Below are 14,898 nucleotides of genomic sequence, written 5' to 3' on the forward strand. Positions count from 1 at the left end.
CCATACCCATCTTACTGGTTTTAGTGGACCCCATACCTATCCACCGGGTGGTAGTGGACCCCATACCCATCCTACGGGTGGTAGTGAACCCCATACCCATCCTACTGGTTTTAGTGGACCCCATACCTATCCACCGGGTGGTAGTGGACCCCATACCCATCCTACTGGTGGTAGTGGACTCCATACCTATCCTCCAGGTGGTAGTGGACTTCATACCCATCCTACAGGTGGTAGTGAGCCCTATACCCATCCTACGAATGGTAGTGGACTGCCCAAACCCCCCAAACTGCAGGGGGGTTTGGGCAAAATAAGGCCCATCGCCGTTTTCAGTAATTGGCATATTTTCGGTATAAAAAGTCATAATTTGAAACTGAAAATAGGTGCAGAGAGTCAGAATCCGGATAAAAAATCACGCTCAGGAGTCAAATTTCCGACATTTCAGACATTTTGAAAACTGCAGGGGGGTTTGGGCAAAATATGCCCCATCGCCGTTTTCAGTAATTGGCATATTTTCGGTATGAAAAGTCGTAATTTGAAACTGAAAATAGGTGCCGAGAGTCAGAATTCGAATAAAAAATCACGCTCAGGAGTCAAATTTCAGACATTTCAGACATTTCAGACATTTTGAAAACTGCAGGGGGGTTTGGGCAAAATATGACCCATCGCCGTTTACAGTAATTGGCATATTTTCGGTATGAAACGTAGTAATTTGAAACTGAAAATAGGTGCAGAGAGTCAGAATTCGGCTCAACAATCACGCTCAGGAGTCAAATTTCCGACATTTCAGACATTTTGAAAACTGCAGGGGGGTTTGGGCAAAATATGACCCATCGCCGTTTTCAGTAATTGGCATATTTTCGGTGTAAAAAGTCGTAATTTGAAACTTAAAATAGGTGCAGAGAGTCAGAATTCGGATAAAAAATCACGCTCAGGAGTCAAATTTCCGACATTTCAGACATTTTGAAAACTGCAGGGGGGTTTGGGCAAAATATGACCCATCGCCGTTTTCAGTAATTGGCATATTTTCGGCATAAAAAGTCGTAATTTGAAACTGAAAAAAGGTGCAGAGAGTCAGAATTCGGATAAAAAATCACGCTCAGGAGTCAAATTTCCGACATTTCAGACATTTTGAAAACTGCAGGGGGGTTTGGGCAAAATATGACCCATCGCCGTTTTGAGTAATTGGCATATTTTCGGTATAAAACGTCGTAATTTGAAACTGAAAATAGGTGCTGAGAGTCAGAATTCGGCTAAAAAATCACGATCATGAGTCAAATTTCCGACATTTCAGACATTTTGAAAACTGCAGGGGGGTTTGGGCCAAATATGACCCATCGCCGTTTTCAGTAATTGGCATATTTTCGGTATAAAAAGTCGTAATTTGAAACTGAAAATAGGTGCAGAGAGTCAGAATTCGGATAAAAAATCACGCTCAGGAGTCAAATTTCCGACATTTCAGACATTTTGAAAACTGCAGGGGGGTTTGGGCAAAATATGACCCATCGCCGTTTACAGTAATTGGCATATTTTCGGTATGAAACGTCGTAATTTGAAACTGAAAATAGGTGAAGAGTCAGAATTCGGCTCAAAAATCACGCTCAGGAGTCAAATTTCCGACATTTCAGACATTTTAAAAACTGCAGGGGGGTTTGGGCAAAATACGACCCATCGCCGTTTTCAGTAATTGGCATATTTTCGGTATGAAACGTCGTAATTTGAAACTGAAAATAGGTGCAGAGAGTCAGAATTCGGCTCAAAAGTCACGCTCAGGAGTCAAATTTCTGACATTTCAGACATTTTGAAAACTGCAGGGGGGTTTGGGCAAAATATGACCTATCGCCGTTTTCAGTAATTGTCATATTTTCGGTATGAAACGTCGTAATTTGAAACTGAAAATAGGTGCAGAGAGTCAGAATTCGGCTCAAAAATTACGCTCAGGAGCCAAATTTCCGACATTTCAGACATTTTGAAAACTGCAGGAGGGTTTGGGCAAAATATGACCTATCGCCGTTTACAGTAATTGGCATATTTTCGGTATGAAACGTCGTAATTTGAAACTGAAAATAGAGGCAGAGAGTCAGAATTCGGCTCAAAAATCACGCTCAGGAGTCAAATTTCCGACATTTCAGACATTTTAAATACTGCAGGGAGGTTTGGGCAAAATATGACCCATCGCCGTTTTCAGTAAATTGCATATTTTCGGTATGAAACGTCGTAATTTGAAACTGAAAATAGGTGCAGAGAGTCAGAATTCGGATAAAAAATCACGCTCAGGAGTCAAATTTCCGACATTTCAGACATTTTGAAAACTGCAGGGGGGTTTGGGCAAAATATGACCCATCGCCGTTTACAGTAATTGGCATATTTTCGGTATGAAAAGTCGTAATTTGAAACTGAAAATAGGTGCAGAGAGTCAGAATTCGGATAAAAAAATCACGCTCAGGAGTAAAATTTCCGACATTTCAGACATTTTAAAAACTGCAGGGGGGTTTGGGCAAAATATGACCCATCGCCGTTTTCAATAATTGGCATATTTTCGGTATGAAACGTCGCAATTTGAAACTGAAAATAGGGGCAGAGAGTCAGAATGGGGCTCAAAAATCACGTTCAGGAGTCAAACTTCCGACATTTCAGACATTTTCAAAACTGCAGGGGGGTTTGGGCAAAATATGACCCATCGCCGTTTTCAGTAATAGGCGTATTTTCGGTATGAAACGTCGTAATTTGAAACTGAAAATAGGTGCAGAGAGTCAGATTCGGCTCAAAAATCACGTTCAGGAGTCAAATTTCCGACATTTCAGACATTTTGAAAACTGCACGGGGGTTTGGGCCAAATATGACCCATCGCCGTTTTCAGTAATTGGCATATTTTCGGTATAAAAAGTCGTAATTTGAAACTGAAAATAGGTGCAGAGAGTCAGAATTCGGATAAAAAATCACGCTCAGGAGTCAAATTTCAGACATTTTGAAAACTGCGGGGGGATTTGGGCAAAATATGACCCATTGCCGTTTTCAGTAATTGGCATATTTTCGGTATAAAAAGTCGTAATTTGAAACTGAAAATAGGTGCAGAGAGTCAGAATTCAGCTCAAAAATCACGCTCAGGAGTAAAATTTCCGACATTTCAGACATTTTAAAAACTGCAGGGGGGTTTGGGCAAAATATGACCCATCGCCGTTTTCAGTAATTGGCATATTTTCGGTATGAAACGTCGTAATTTGAAACTGAAAATAGGGGCAGAGAGTCAGAATTCGGCTCAAAAATCACGCTCAGGAGTCAAATTTCCGACATTTCAGACATTTTGAAAACTGCAGGGGGGTTTGGGCAAAATATGACCCATCGCCGTTTTCAGTAATTGGCATATTTTCGGTATAAAAAGTCGTAATTTGAAACTGAAAATAGGTGCAGAGAGTCAGAATTCGGATAAAAAATCACGCTCAGGAGTCAAATTTCCGACATTTCAGACATTTTGAAAACTGCAGGGGGGTTTGGGCAAAATATGACCCATCGCTGTTTACAGTAATTGGCATATTTTCGATATGAAACGTCGTAATTTGAAACTGAAAATAGGTGTAGAGTCAGAATTCGGCTCAAAAATCACGCTCAGGAGTCAAATTTCCGACATTTCAGACATTTTAAAAACTGCAGGGGGGTTTGGGCAAAAAAAGACCCATCGCCGTTTTCAGTAATTGGCGTATTTTCGGTATGAAACGTCGTAATTTGAAACTGAAAATAGGTGCAGAGAGTCAGAATTCGGCTCAAAAGTCACGCTCAGGAGTCAAATTTCTCACATTTCAGACATTTTGAAAACTGCAGGGGGGTTTGGGCAAAATATGACCTATCGCCGTTTTCAGTAATTGTCATATTTTCGGTATGAAACGTCGTAATTTGAAACTGAAAATAGGTGCAGAGAGTCAGAATTCGGCTCAAAAATTACGCTCAGGAGCCAAATTTCCGACATTTCAGACATTTTGAAAACTGCAGGAGGGTTTGGCCAAAATATGACCCATCGCCGTTTACAGTAATTGGCATATTTTCGGTATGAAACGTCGTAATTTGAAACTGAAAATAGAGAATCAGAATTCGGCTCAAAAATCACGCTCAGGAGTCAAATTTCTGACATTTCAGACATTTTAAATACTGCAGGGAGGTTTGGGCAAAATATGACCCATCGCCGTTTTCAGTAAATTGCATATTTTCGGTATGAAACGTCGTAATTTGAAACTGAAAATAGGTGCAGAGAGTCAGAATTCGGCTCAAAAGTCACGCTCAGGAGTCAAATTTCTCACATTTCAGACATTTTGAAAACTGCAGGGGGGTTTGGGCAAAATATGACCTATCGCCGTTTTCAGTAATTGTCATATTTTCGGTATGAAACGTCGTAATTTGAAACTGAAAATAGGTGCAGAGAGTCAGCATTCGGTTCAAAAATCACGTTAAGGAGTCAAATTTCCGACATTTCAGACATTTTGAAAACTGCAGGGGGGTTTGGGCAAAATATGACCCATCGCCGTTTTCAGTAATTGGCATATTTTCGGTATAAAAAGTCGTAATTTGAAACTGAAAATAGGTGCAGAGAGTCAGAATTCGGATAAAAAATCACGCTCAGGAGTCAAATTTCCGACATTTCCGACATTTTGAAAACTGCAGGGGGGTTTGGGCAAAATATAACCCATCGCCGTTTACAGTAATTGGCATATTTTCGCTATGAAACGTCGTAATTTGAAACTGAAAATAGGTGCAGAGAGTCAGAATTCGGATAAAAAATCACGCTCAGGAGTCAAGTTTCCGACATTTCAGACATTTTGAAAACTGCAGGGGGGTTTGGGCAAAATATGACCCATCGCCGTTTACAGTAATTGGCATATTTTCGGTATGAAAAGTCGTAATTTGAAACTGAAAATAGGTGCAGAGAGTCAGAATTCGGATAAAAAAATCACGCTCAGGAGTAAAATTTCCGACATTTCAGACATTTTAAAAACTGCAGGGGGGTTTGGGCAAAATATGACCCATCGCCGTTTTCAATAATTGGCATATTTTCGGTATGAAACGTCGCAATTTGAAACTGAAAATAGGGGCAGAGAGTCAGAATGCGGCTCAAAAATCACGCTCAGGAGTCAAATTTCCGACATTTCAGACATTTTGAAAACTGCAGGGGGGTTTGGGCAAAATATGACCCATTACCGTTTTCAGTAATTGGCATATTTTCGGTATAAAAAGTCGTAATTTGAAACTGAAAATAGGTGCAGGGAGTCAGAATTCGGATAAAAAATCACGCTCAGGAGTCAAATTTCCGACATTTCAGACATTTCGAAAACTGCAGGGGGTGTGGTCAAAATATGACCCATCGCCGTTAACAGTAATTGGCATATTTTCGGTATGAAAAGTCGTAATTTGAAACTGAAAATAGGTGCAGAGAGTCAGTATTCGGATAAAAAATCACGCTCAGGAGTCAAATTTCCGACATTTCAGACATTTTAAAAACTGCAGGGGGGTTTGTGCAAAATATGACCCATCGTCGTTTTCAGTAATTGGCATACTTTCGGTATGAAACGTCGTAATTTGAAACTGAAAATAGGTGCAGAGAGTCAAAATTCGGCTCGAAAATCACGTTCAGGAGTCAAACTTCCGACATTTCAGACATTTTCAAAACTGCAGGGGGGTTTGGGCAAAATATGACCCATCGCCGTTTTCAGTAATTGGCATATTTTCGGTATAAAAAGTAATAATTTGAAACTGAAAATAGGTGCAGAGAGTCAGAATTCGGATAAAAAATCACGCTCAGGAGTCAAATTTCCGACATTTCAGACATTTCGAAAACTGCAGGGGGGTTTGGTCAAAATATGACCCATCGCCGTTTACAGTAATTGGCATATTTTCGGTATGAAAAGTCGTAATTTGAAACTGAAATTTGGTGCAGAGAGTCAGTATTCGGATAAAAAATCACGCTCAGGAGTCAAATTTCCGACATTTCAGACATTTTAAAAACTGCAGGGGGGTTTCGCAACTGCTAGCTGCGAAAGTCGATCGATTTTTGCCGCTAGCGGCCAAAAACCGCGCGATTTTTGCTGCTAGCGGCCAAAAACCATGCGATTTTCGCCGCTAGTGGCTAAAAATTGCCCGATTTTTGCCCGCCAGCTGCGAAAATCGCACGGTTTTTGGCCGCTAGTGGCGAAAATCGCGCGGTCTTTGGCCGGTAGCGGCGAAATTCGCACGATTTTTGACCGCTAGCGGCGAAATTTGCACGATTTTTGGCCGCTAGCGGCGAAATTCGCACGATTTTTGGCCGCTACCTGCGAAAATCACGCTATTTTTGCCCACTAACGGCGAAAAACGCTCGGTTTTTGGGCGCTAGTGGCGAAAATCGCGCGATTTTTGCCCGCTAGAGCCGAAAATCGCTCGGTTTTTGGCCGGTAGCGGCGAAATTCGCACGATTTTTGACCGCTAGCGGCGAAATTTGCACGATTTTTGGCCGCTAGCGGCGAAATTCGCACGATTTTTGGCCGCTAGCGGCGAAAATCGCGCAATTTTTGGCCTTTACCTGCGAAAATATCGCGATTTTTGGCAGCCAGCTGCGAAAATCGCACGGTTTTTGGCCGCTAGTGGCGAAAATCGCGCGGTTTTTGGCCGGTAGCGGCGAAATTCGCACGATTTTTAACCGCTAGCGGCGAAATTCGCACGTTTTTTGGCCGCTAGCGGCGAAAATCGCGCGATTTTTGGCCGCTACCTGCGAAAATCACGCTATTTTTGCCCACTAACGGCGAAAAACGCTCGGTTTTTGGGCGCTAGTGGCGAAAATCGCGCGATTTTTGCCCGCTAGAGCCGAAAATCGCTCGGTTTTTGGCCGGTAGCGGCGAAATTCGCACGATTTTTGACCGCTAGCGGCGAAATTTGCACGATTTTTGGCCGCTAGCGGCGAAATTCGCACGATTTTTGGCCGCTAGCGGCGAAAATCGCGCAATTTTTGGCCTTTACCTGCGAAAATATCACGATTTTTGGCAGCCAGCTGCGAAAATCGCACGGTTTTTGGCCGCTAGTGGCGAAAATCGCGCGGTTTTTGGCCGGTAGCGGCGAAATTCGCACGATTTTTAACCGCTAGCGGCGAAATTCGCACGTTTTTTGGCCGCTAGCGGCGAAAATCGCGCGATTTTTGGCCGCTACCTGCGAAAATCACGCTATTTTTGCCCACTAACGGCGAAAAAACGCTCGGTTTTTGGGCGCTAGTGGCGAAAATCGCGCGATTTTTGCCCGCTAGAGCCGAAAATCGCTCGGTTTTTGGCCGGTAGCGGCGAAATTCGCACGATTTTTGACCGCTAGCGGCGAAATTTGCACGATTTTTGCCGCTAGCGGCGAAATTCGCACGATTTTTGGCCGCTAGCGGCGAAAATCGCGCAATTTTTGGCCTTTACCTGCGAAAATATCGCGATTTTTGGCAGCCAGCTGCGAAAATCGCACGGTTTTTGGCCGCTAGTGGCGAAAATCGCGCGGTTTTTGGCCGGTAGCGGCGAAATTCGCACGATTTTTAACCGCTAGCGGCGAAATTCGCACGTTTTTTGGCCGCTAGCGGCGAAAATCGCGCGATTTTTGGCCGCTACCTGCGAAAATCACGCTATTTTTGCCCACTAACGGCGAAAAACGCTCGGTTTTTGGGCGCTAGTGGCGAAAATCGCGCGATTTTTGCCCGCTAGAGCCGAAATTCGCTCGGTTTTTGGCCGGTAGCGGCGAAATTCGCACGATTTTTGACCGCTAGCGGCGAAATTTGCACGATTTTTGGCCGCTAGCGGCGAAATTCGCACGATTTTTGGCCGCTAGCGGCGAGAATCGCGCAATTTTTGGCCTTTACCTGCGAAAATATCGCGATTTTTGGCAGCCAGCTGCGAAAATCGCACGGTTTTTGGCCGCTAGTGGCGAAAATCGCGCGGTTTTTGGCCGGTAGCGGCGAAATTCGCACGATTTTTAACCGCTAGCGGCGAAATTCGCACGTTTTTTGGCCGCTAGCGGCGAAAATCGCGCGATTTTTGGCCGCTACCTGCGAAAATCACGCTATTTTTGCCCACTAACGGCGAAAAACGCTCGGTTTTTGGGCGCTAGTGGCGAAAATCGCGCGATTTTTGCCCGCTAGAGCCGAAAATCGCTCGGTTTTTGGCCGGTAGCGGCGAAATTCGCACGATTTTTGACCGCTAGCGGCGAAATTTGAACGATTTTTGGCCGCTAGCGGCGAAATTCGCACGATTTTTGGCCGCTAGCGGCGAAAATCGCGCAATTTTTGGCCTTTACCTGCGAAAATATCGCGATTTTTGGCAGCCAGCTGCGAAAATCGCACGGTTTTTGGCCGCTAGTGGCGAAAATCGCGCGGTTTTTGGCCGGTAGCGGCGAAATTCGCACGATTTTTAACCGCTAGCGGCGAAATTCGCACGTTTTTTGGCCGCTAGCGGCGAAAATCGCACGATTTTTGGCCGCTACCTGCGAAAATCACGCTATTTTTGCCCACTAACGGCGAAAAACGCTCGGTTTTTGGGCGCTAGTGGCGAAAATCGCGCGATTTTTGCCCGCTAGAGCCGAAAATCGCTCGGTTTTTGGCCGGTAGCGGCGAAATTCGCACGATTTTTGACCGCTAGCGGCGAAATTTGCACGATTTTTGGCCGCTAGCGGCGAAATTCGCACGATTTTTGGCCGCTAGCGGCGAAAATCGCGCAATTTTTGGCCTTTACCTGCGAAAATATCGCGATTTTTGGCAGCCAGCTGCGAAAATCGCACGGTTTTTGGCCGCTAGTGGCGAAAATCGCGCGGTTTTTGGCCGGTAGCGGCGAAATTCGCACGATTTTTAACCGCTAGCGGCGAAATTCGCACGTTTTTTGGCCGCTAGCGGCGAAAATCGCGCGATTTTTGGCCGCTACCTGCGAAAATCACGCTATTTTTGCCCACTAACGGCGAAAAACGCTCGGTTTTTGGGCGCTAGTGGCGAAAATCGCGCGATTTTTGCCCGCTAGAGCCGAAATTCGCTCGGTTTTTGGCCGGTAGCGGCGAAATTCGCACGATTTTTGACCGCTAGCGGCGAAATTTGCACGATTTTTGGCCGCTAGCGGCGAAATTCGCACGATTTTTGGCCGCTAGCGGCGAAAATCGCGCAATTTTTGGCCTTTACCTGCGAAAATATCGCGATTTTTGGCAGCCAGCTGCGAAAATCGCACGGTTTTTGGCCGCTAGTGGCGAAAATCGCGCGGTTTTTGGCCGGTAGCGGCGAAATTCGCACGATTTTTAACCGCTAGCGGCGAAATTCGCACGTTTTTTGGCCGCTAGCGGCGAAAATCGCGCGATTTTTGGCCGCTACCTGCGAAAATCACGCTATTTTTGCCCACTAACGGCGAAAAACGCTCGGTTTTTGGGCGCTAGTGGCGAAAATCGCGCGATTTTTGCCCGCTAGAGCCGAAAATCGCTCGGTTTTTGGCCGGTAGCGGCGAAATTCGCACGATTTTTGACCGCTAGCGGCGAAATTTGAACGATTTTTGGCCGCTAGCGGCGAAATTCGCACGATTTTTGGCCGCTAGCGGCGAAAATCGCGCAATTTTTGGCCTTTACCTGCGAAAATATTGCGATTTTTGGCAGCCAGCTGCGAAAATCGCACGGTTTTTGGCCGCTAGTGGCGAAAATCGCGCGGTTTTTGGCCGGTAGCGGCGAAATTCGCACGATTTTTAACCGCTAGCGGCGAAATTCGCACGTTTTTTGGCCGCTAGCGGCGAAAATCGCACGATTTTTGGCCGCTACCTGCGAAAATCACGCTATTTTTGCCCACTAACGGCGAAAAACGCTCGGTTTTTGGGCGCTAGTGGCGAAAATCGCGCGATTTTTGCCCGCTAGAGCCGAAAATCGCTCGGTTTTTGGCCGGTAGCGGCGAAATTCGCACGATTTTTGACCGCTAGCGGCGAAATTTGCACGATTTTTGGCCGCTAGCGGCGAAATTTGCACGATTTTTGGCCGCTAGCGGCGAAAATCGCGCAATTTTTGGCCTTTACCTGCGAAAATATCGCGATTTTTGGCAGCCAGCTGCGAAAATCGCACGGTTTTTGGCCGCTAGTGGCGAAAATCGCGCGGTTTTTGGCCGGTAGCGGCGAAATTCGCACGATTTTTAACCGCTAGCGGCGAAATTCGCACGTTTTTTGGCCGCTAGCGGCGAAAATCGCGCGATTTTTGGCCGCTACCTGCGAAAATCACGCTATTTTTGCCCACTAACGGCGAAAAACGCTCGGTTTTTGGGCGCTAGTGGCGAAAATCGCGCGATTTTTGCCCGCTAGAGCCGAAAATCGCTCGGTTTTTGGCCGGTAGCGGCGAAATTCGCACGATTTTTGACCGCTAGCGGCGAAATTTGAACGATTTTTGGCCGCTAGCGGCGAAATTCGCACGATTTTTGGCCGCTAGCGGCGAAAATCGCGCAATTTTTGGCCTTTACCTGCGAAAATATCGCGATTTTTGGCAGCCAGCTGCGAAAATCGCACGGTTTTTGGCCGCTAGTGGCGAAAATCGCGCGGTTTTTGGCCGGTAGCGGCGAAATTCGCACGATTTTTAACCGCTAGCGGCGAAATTCGCACGTTTTTTGGCCGCTAGCGGCGAAAATCGCACGATTTTTGGCCGCTACCTGCGAAAATCACGCTATTTTTGCCCACTAACGGCGAAAAACGCTCGGTTTTTGGGCGCTAGTGGCGAAAATCGCGCGATTTTTGCCCGCTAGAGCCGAAAATCGCTCGGTTTTTGGCCGGTAGCGGCGAAATTCGCACGATTTTTGACCGCTAGCGGCGAAATTTGCACGATTTTTGGCCGCTAGCGGCGAAATTCGCACGATTTTTGGCCGCTAGCGGCGAAAATCGCGCAATTTTTGGCCTTTACCTGCGAAAATATCGCGATTTTTGGCAGCCAGCTGCGAAAATCGCACGGTTTTTGGCCGCTAGTGGCGAAAATCGCGCGGTTTTTGGCCGGTAGCGGCGAAATTCGCACGATTTTTAACCGCTAGCGGCGAAATTCGCACGTTTTTTGGCCGCTAGCGGCGAAAATCGCGCGATTTTTGGCCGCTACCTGCGAAAATCACGCTATTTTTGCCCACTAACGGCGAAAAACGCTCGGTTTTTGGGCGCTAGTGGCGAAAATCGCGCGATTTTTGCCCGCTAGAGCCGAAAATCGCTCGGTTTTTGGCCGGTAGCGGCGAAATTCGCACGATTTTTGACCGCTAGCGGCGAAATTTGAACGATTTTTGGCCGCTAGCGGCGAAATTCGCACGATTTTTGGCCGCTAGCGGCGAAAATCGCGCAATTTTTGGCCTTTACCTGCGAAAATATCGCGATTTTTGGCAGCCAGCTGCGAAAATCGCACGGTTTTTGGCCGCTAGTGGCGAAAATCGCGCGGTTTTTGGCCGGTAGCGGCGAAATTCGCACGATTTTTAACCGCTAGCGGCGAAATTCGCACGTTTTTTGGCCGCTAGCGGCGAAAATCGCACGATTTTTGGCCGCTACCTGCGAAAATCACGCTATTTTTGCCCACTAACGGCGAAAAACGCTCGGTTTTTGGGCGCTAGTGGCGAAAATCACGCGATTTTTGCCCGCTAGAGCCGAAAATCGCTCGGTTTTTGGCCGGTAGCGGCGAAATTCGCACGATTTTTGACCGCTAGCGGCGAAATTTGCACGATTTTTGGCCGCTAGCGGCGAAATTTGCACGATTTTTGGCCGCTAGCGGCGAAAATCGCGCAATTTTTGGCCTTTACCTGCGAAAATATCGCGATTTTTGGCAGCCAGCTGCGAAAATCGCACGGTTTTTGGCCGCTAGTGGCGAAAATCGCGCGGTTTTTGGCCGGTAGCGGCGAAATTCGCACGATTTTTAACCGCTAGCGGCGAAATACGCACGTTTTTTGGCCGCTAGCGGCGAAAATCGCGCGATTTTTGGCCGCTACCTGCGAAAATCACGCTATTTTTGCCCACTAACGGCGAAAAACGCTCGGTTTTTAGGCGCTAGTGGCGAAAATCGCGCGATTTTTGCCCGCTAGAGCCGAAAATCGCTCGGTTTTTGGCCGGTAGCGGCGAAATTCGCACGATTTTTGACCGCTAGCGGCGAAATTTGCACGATTTTTGGCCGCTAGCGGCGAAATTCGCACGATTTTTGGCCGCTAGCGGCAAAAATCGCGCAATTTTTGGCCTTTACCTGCGAAAATATCGCGATTTTTGGCAGCCAGCTGCGAAAATCGCACGGTTTTTGGCCGCTAGTGGCGAAAATCGCGCGGTTTTTGGCCGGTAGCGGCAAAATTCGCACGATTTTTGGCCGCTAGCGACGAAATTCACACGATTTTTGGCCGCTAGCGGCGAAAATCGCTCGATTTTTAGCCGCTAGTGGCGAAAATCGCGCGGTTTTTGGCCGGTAGCGGCGAAATTCGCACGATTTTTAACCGCTAGCGGCGAAATTCGCACGTTTTTTGGCCGCTAGCGGCGAAAATCGCGCGATTTTTGGCCGCTACCTGCGAAAATCACGCTATTTTTGCCCACTAACGGCGAAAAACGCTCGGTTTTTGGGCGCTAGTGGCGAAAATCGCGCGATTTTTGCCCGCTAGAGCCGAAAATCGCTCGGTTTTTGGCCGGTAGCGGCGAAATTCGCACGATTTTTGACCGCTAGCGGCGAAATTTGCACGATTTTTGGCCGCTAGCGGCGAAATTCGCACGATTTTTGGCCGCTAGCGGCGAAAATCGCGCAATTTTTGGCCTTTACCTGCGAAAATATCGCGATTTTTGGCAGCCAGCTGCGAAAATCGCACGGTTTTTGGCCGCTAGTGGCGAAAATCGCGCGGTTTTTGGCCGGTAGCGGCGAAATTCGCACGATTTTTAACCGCTAGCGGCGAAATTCGCACGTTTTTTGGCCGCTAGCGGCGAAAATCGCGCGATTTTTGGCCGCTACCTGCGAAAATCACGCTATTTTTGCCCACTAACGGCGAAAAACGCTCGGTTTTTGGGCGCTAGTGGCGAAAATCGCGCGATTTTTGCCCGCTAGAGCCGAAAATCGCTCGGTTTTTGGCCGGTAGCGGCGAAATTCGCACGATTTTTGACCGCTAGCGGCGAAATTTGCACGATTTTTGGCCGCTAGCGGCGAAATTCGCACGATTTTTGGCCGCTAGCGGCGAAAATCGCGCAATTTTTGGCCTTTACCTGCGAAAATATCGCGATTTTTGGCAGCCAGCTGCGAAAATCGCACGGTTTTTGGCCGCTAGTGGCGAAAATCGCGCTGTTTTTGGCCGGTAGCGGCGAAATTCGCACGATTTTTAACCGCTTGCGGCGAAATTCGCACGTTTTTTGGCCGCTAGCGGCGAAAATCGCGCGATTTTTGGCCGCTACCTGCGAAAATCACGCTATTTTTGCCCACTAACGGCGAAAAACGCTCGGTTTTTGGGCGCTAGTGGCGAAAATCGCGCGATTTTTGCCCGCTAGAGCCGAAAATCGCTCGGTTTTTGGCCGGTAGCGGCGAAATTCGCACGATTTTTGACCACTAGCGGCGAAATTTGCACGATTTTTGGCCGCTAGCGGCGAAATTCGCACGATTTTTGGCCGCTAGCGGCGAAAATCGCGCAATTTTTGGCCTTTACCTGCGAAAATATCGCGATTTTTGGCAGCCAGCTGCGAAAATCGCACGGTTTTTGGCCGCTAGTGGCGAAAATCGCGCGGTTTTTGGCCGGTAGCGGCGAAATTCGCACGATTTTTAACCGCTAGCGGCGAAATTCGCACGTTTTTTGGCCGCTAGCGGCGAAAATCGCGCGATTTTTGGCCGCTACCTGCGAAAATCACGCTATTTTTGCCCACTAACGGCGAAAATCGCTCGATTTTTAGCCACTAGCGGCGAAAATAGCCCCTTTTTTGACCGAAAATCGGTCGATTTTCGCCGCTAGCGGCCAAAAACCGTGCGATTTTTGCCGCTGGCGGGCAAAAATCGCGCAATTTCTGCCGCTACCGGCCAAAAACCGCGCGATTTTCGCCGCTAGCGGCCAAAAACCGTGCGATTTCGCCGCTAGCGGCCCAAAATCGCGCGATTTTTGCCGCTAGCGGCGAAAATCGTCCGATTTTTGCACTCCAGCGGCGAAATTCGCCCGATTTTTGCCCAATACCGGCGAAAATCGCGCGATTTGTGGCCGCTAGCGGCGAAATCGCACAGTTTTTGGCCGCTAGCAGCGAAAATCGCGCAGTTTTTGGCCGCTAGCGATAAAAATCGACCGACTTTCGCAGCTAGTGGCCAAAAAAGGGGCTATTTTCGCCGCTAGCGGCCAAAATTTTGCGTATTTTGCCCTCTAACGGCAAAATTCGCCCGATTTTTGGCCGCTAGCGGCGAAAATCGGCCGATTTTTGGACGGTAGCGGCGAAAATCGCGCAATTTTTGGACGCTAGCGGCGAAAATCGCTCGATTTTTGCCACTAGCGGCCAAAAATCGTGCGAATATCCCCGCTAGCGACCAAAAATCGTGCGAATTTCACCGCTAGCGGCTAAAAATCGCGCGATTTATGCCGCTAGCGGCCAAAACAGGGGCTATTTTCGCCGCTGGAGGGCAAAAATCGGGCGATTTTCGCCGGTAGCGGGCAAAAATCGGGCGAATTTCGCCGCTGGAGGGCAAAAATCGCCCGATTTTAAATTTTTTGTTTATTTTTTTCGGGCAAAAATCGCCCAATTTTAAATTTTTTTTTTATTTTTTTTCGGGCAAAAATCGCCCGATTTTTGGCCGCTAGTGTCGAAAATCGCGCTGTTTCTGGCCGCTAGCGGCGAAAATCGCGCGATTTTTGGCCGGCAGCGGCAAAATTCGCACGATTTTTAACCGCTAGCGGCGAAATTCGTACGATTTTTGGCCGCTATCGGCGAAATTCGCACGATTTTTGGCCGCTAGTGGCGA

The sequence above is a fragment of the Procambarus clarkii genome, chromosome 17 (assembly GCF_040958095.1).
Source record: "Procambarus clarkii isolate CNS0578487 chromosome 17, FALCON_Pclarkii_2.0, whole genome shotgun sequence".
NCBI classification, from domain to species: domain Eukaryota; kingdom Metazoa; phylum Arthropoda; class Malacostraca; order Decapoda; family Cambaridae; genus Procambarus; species Procambarus clarkii.